Raw genomic sequence first — 4596 nt, forward strand, 5'->3', positions numbered from 1 at the left:
GACACTTTGGTGAATGTCGGATGAATGACGAAGCTTGGTTCAGATGTGGTTCACAGGAGCATTTTATTCGGGATTGTCCTAAGTTACCTGAAAAAGACAAAATTCAGACTGTTCGACCAAGCAATACAGCTGGGAGAGGGAGACTATCGCGTAACCCTAGAAATGTGAATAATAGTCAAAATGTGACTAATGATTTAGCTGTAAAGTCTGAGACACGAGCACCAGCTAGAGCCTATGCGATCCATATGCATGAGGAAACTTCTGCTCTAGATGTTATTTTTGGTATTTTTTCTATCTTTGACACTAAAGTTACTACTTTGATTGATCCTTGATTTGATATGTGTGCAAGAATCTAGTGTCAAGTAAAATTTTACTTAATGAGTCCACTGAATTTGTGGTTAAAGTATCGAACCCCTTAGGTTAGTATGTGTTAGTTGATAAAGTCTATAAGAACTGTCCTTTAATGACCCAGGGTTATAGCTTTCCGGTCAATTTGATTTTATTACCATTTGATGAGTTTGATGTGATTTTGGGTATGGAATAGCTAACTTTGTATGACACTGTAGTGAATTCTAGACGACAGCTTATTGTACTGAAACGTGAGAATGGTGAAACACTTCAGATTGAATCAGATGAGTCGAGCGATTTGCCTATTGTTATTTCAGCTATGTCAGCGTAGAGATACATGAGAAAGGGTTGTGATGCATACCTTGCATATGTTCTGGACTCTAAAGTATCTGAGTTGAAACTTGAATCAGTGTCTATGGTTTGTGAATATCCAGATGTGTTTCCAGAGGAGTTACCCAGGTTACCACCAATCAGAGAGGTCGAATTTGCTATTGAGTTAGTACCAGAAACATCACCGATATCTATAGCTCCGTACAGAATCACTCCTATAGAGTTGAAAGAGTTGAAAGCTTAGTTGCAAGAGTTAACAGATAGAGGTTTTGCACAACCTAGTTTCTCGCCTTGGGGTGCACCGATTCTGTTCGTTAAGAAAAAAGACGAGTCAATGAGAATATGTATTGATTATCGATAGCTCAACAAAGTTACAATCAAGAATAAATATCCATTATCGTGAATTGATGATTTATTTGATCAGTTGAAAGGTGTAACGATATTTTCAAAGATTGATTTATATTTTGGTTATTATCAATTACGAGTAAAGGATTTGTATGTGCCGAAAACTACATTTAGCACCTGGTATGGGCATTATGAATTTCTTGTGATGTCGTTTGGTTTAACTAACGCACCTACAATATTTATGGATTTGATGAAAAGAATTTTTAGACCGTATCCAGACTGATTCATCGTGGTTTTCATAAATGATATTCTAATTTATTCTCGAAATGAGTCTGAGCATGCCAAACATTTGAGAATTGTATTGCAAACCTTGTGTGAGAAGCAATTGTTTGCTAAATTTAGTAAATGTGAATTTTGGCTTCAAGAAGTCAGTTTTTTTGGACATATAGTATCAGCTGAAGGAATCAAAGTTGATATGAGTAAAATTTCAACAATTGTTGGCTGAAAACCTTTGAGAAACGTATCAGAAGTTAGAAGTTTTCTGAGATTAGCTGGTTATGATAGAAGATTCGTCAAAGGATTCTCAATGATAGTTACTTCAATGACGTGTTTATTACAGAAAGATGTGAAGTTCGAATGGTCAGAAAGAAGACAACAAAGTTTCGATCAGCTGAAAGCACTATTGATTAAGGCACCAATTCTAGTTCAGCCTGAATTGGGTAAAGAATTTGTAATTTTCAGTGATGCATCTTTGAATGGTTTTGGCTGGTTTTGATGCAGAAAGGTAAAGTAATAGCTTATGCTTCCAGACAGTTAAAGCCTTTTGAAAAGAATTAGTCACATGACTTAGAGTTGTCAGCAATTGTATTTGCGTTGAAGATTTGGTGACATCATTTATATGGTGAAAAATGCCATATTTATACTAATAATATGAGTTTGAAGTATTTAATGTCACAGAAAGACTTGAATATGAGACAGCGCAGATGGCTCGACTTGTTGAAAGATTATGATTTGATTATTGATTATCATCCGGGTAAAGCAAATGTAGTAACTGATGCTGTGAGCAGAAAATCTTTATTTTCTTTGTGAGCGTTGAACACATGGTTGTCATTGTCCGTTGATGGCTCAATTTTAGTTGAGTTAAAAGCTAAGCTGTTATTCTTACAACATATTTTTGAAGCTCAGAAATGCGATGATGCGTTGATAGCTAAATGGAAATTATGTGAGACGAATCTTGATTTAGATTTTTAGATAGGGTCCGATGATTGCTTACTTTTTAGAGGAAAAGTTTATGTACCGAGGGATTTAGAGTTGATTCGGAAGATTTTGTACGAAGCTCATTGTGGTATATTGTCCATTCATCCTAGTAGCACTAAAATGTACAATGATTTGAAACAGATGTATTGCTGGCCGAGAATAAAGTGTGAGATTTCAAATTTTGTATCGAGATGTTTAGTATGTTAGTACGTAAAAGTTGAACATTAGGTACCTTCTGGTTTGTTGCAACTAGTGATGACACCAGAGTGGAAATGGGAACGCGTTACTATGGATTTCATATCGAGTTTATCCCTATCTCCGAGAAAGAAGGATGTAATTTGGGTTGTTTTTTATCATTTGACGAAAACAACACATTTTATTCCGGTACGTACAGATTACTCCCTTGAGAGATTAGTTGAGTTATACATCTTTGAGATTATCAGATTGCATGGGGTGCCAATTTTAATTATTTTAGATAGAGATCTTTGGTTTATGTCGTGATTTTGGAGTAAGTTGCAGGAAGCTCTAGGTACATAGTTACATTTTAGTACTGCATTTTATCATCAAACAGATGGTAGTCCGAGCGAGTAATTCAGATACTCGAAGATATGCTTCGTTGTTGCATATAGAATTCCAAGTTAATTGGGAGAAATATTTACCCTTGGTTGAGTTCGCATATAATAATAGTCATCAATCAACTATAAAGATGGCACTGTACGAAGGATTGTATGGTCATAAATGATTAACTCCTTTGTATTGGATCGAGCTTAGTGAGAAAAAGATACACAGGGTCGATTTGATTCAAGAGAATGAAGAAAAAGTAAAAGTAATCTATGATAGTTTGAAAGCAACTTCAGATAGACAAAAGTCGTATGTAGATTTGAAACGTAAAAATATTGAATTTCAGATCGGCGATCAAGTATTCCTAAAATGTCACCTTGGAAAAGAGTTCTTCATTTTGGTCGAAAAAGGAAGCTTAGTCCTCGGTTTATCGAGCCATATGAGATTATCGAAAGAATAGGGCTAGTGGCATATCGGCTAGCTTTACTGTTAGAGTTAGAAAAGATTCATAATGTGTTTCATGTATCCATGTTACGACTGTATCGATCAGACCCTTCACATATAATTTCTCCGGAAAATGTTGAGATTTAGCTCGACATGTCGTATAATGAAGAACCGATCAGAATTTTGGCACGAGAGATTAAAGAGTTAAGAAACAAAGGCATAGCTTTAGTAAAGTTTCTTTGTCAATGTCACGGGATAGAGGAGGCCTTCTGGGAACCCGAGGAAGCTATGATAAAACAATATCCGAATCTATTCTCTGGTAAGATTTTTGGGCACGAAATTTTCTTTGGGGGAGAGTTGTAACAGCCCGTTTTCAGTGAAATCGAAATAGTGGTTTCAAGACCACTAATCCAATATTGAAAATTTTATTTTAATATTATTTAATGTGTACAACATGTTAGTAAGGTCATATAAAAATTTCGTGAAGAAATTTTATCGTTTACATACTTAATTTGATATAAAGGTCTAAATCGCGTAAAATATAGGTTCTATTTGAAAAAGGTGTCAATTTGTTATGAAATTAAAACATGAGTGGGCTTAAATGGTAATTAGACCATAATTATTTTAGTGGACAAATTTGGACATTAATTAAGCATTATAAATTATTATAAGTAAGGTTATTATGGTAATTAATAAAATAAACTAAAATTAAATTAAGAAAAAGAAAGACATCATCTTTCTTCTTTATTTTACAAATCAAATATTAGCTTGGGAAGCCATTAAAGACCATCCAAGCATTTGGCCATCCTTAGTTCTCATGCATGTGAGTATTTTTCGTCTTGTTTTTAATAATTTCTATGTTTTTGGAGTCGTTGTAGCTTAATCTAATTAGCCTAGGGACTAATTTGTAAAAATGTTAAAATTTTAGGGTTTTACCATGAATGTATGTTAGTTGTTTTATGTGTTGATGAATGAAAATGAATATTGGATGATAGTTGAACAACTTTTGTTAAGGAATTTTTGATGAATTTGTCATTTGGGATTAAATTGAAAATAGGAAAATGTCCATGGTGAAAATGTGAAATAATTGAAATGTAGGGCTTGCTAAAGGCTTAGATGATATTCAGCTTGCATGGGTTTGGACTAAATTGCATGAATTTTCATTTTTATGAGCTAGGGACTAAATTGTAATGAATTCAAAATTTAAGGGCAAAAGCATAATTTTTCCAAAATATAATTTATTTTGGATTAAATTGAATAGAATGAAATTTGAATAAACTAAATTTGATTATATAGATCAAGAAAAGTAGT

The sequence above is a fragment of the Gossypium arboreum genome, chromosome 12, assembly GCF_025698485.1.
Source record: "Gossypium arboreum isolate Shixiya-1 chromosome 12, ASM2569848v2, whole genome shotgun sequence".
Classification (NCBI taxonomy): Eukaryota; Viridiplantae; Streptophyta; class Magnoliopsida; order Malvales; family Malvaceae; genus Gossypium; species Gossypium arboreum.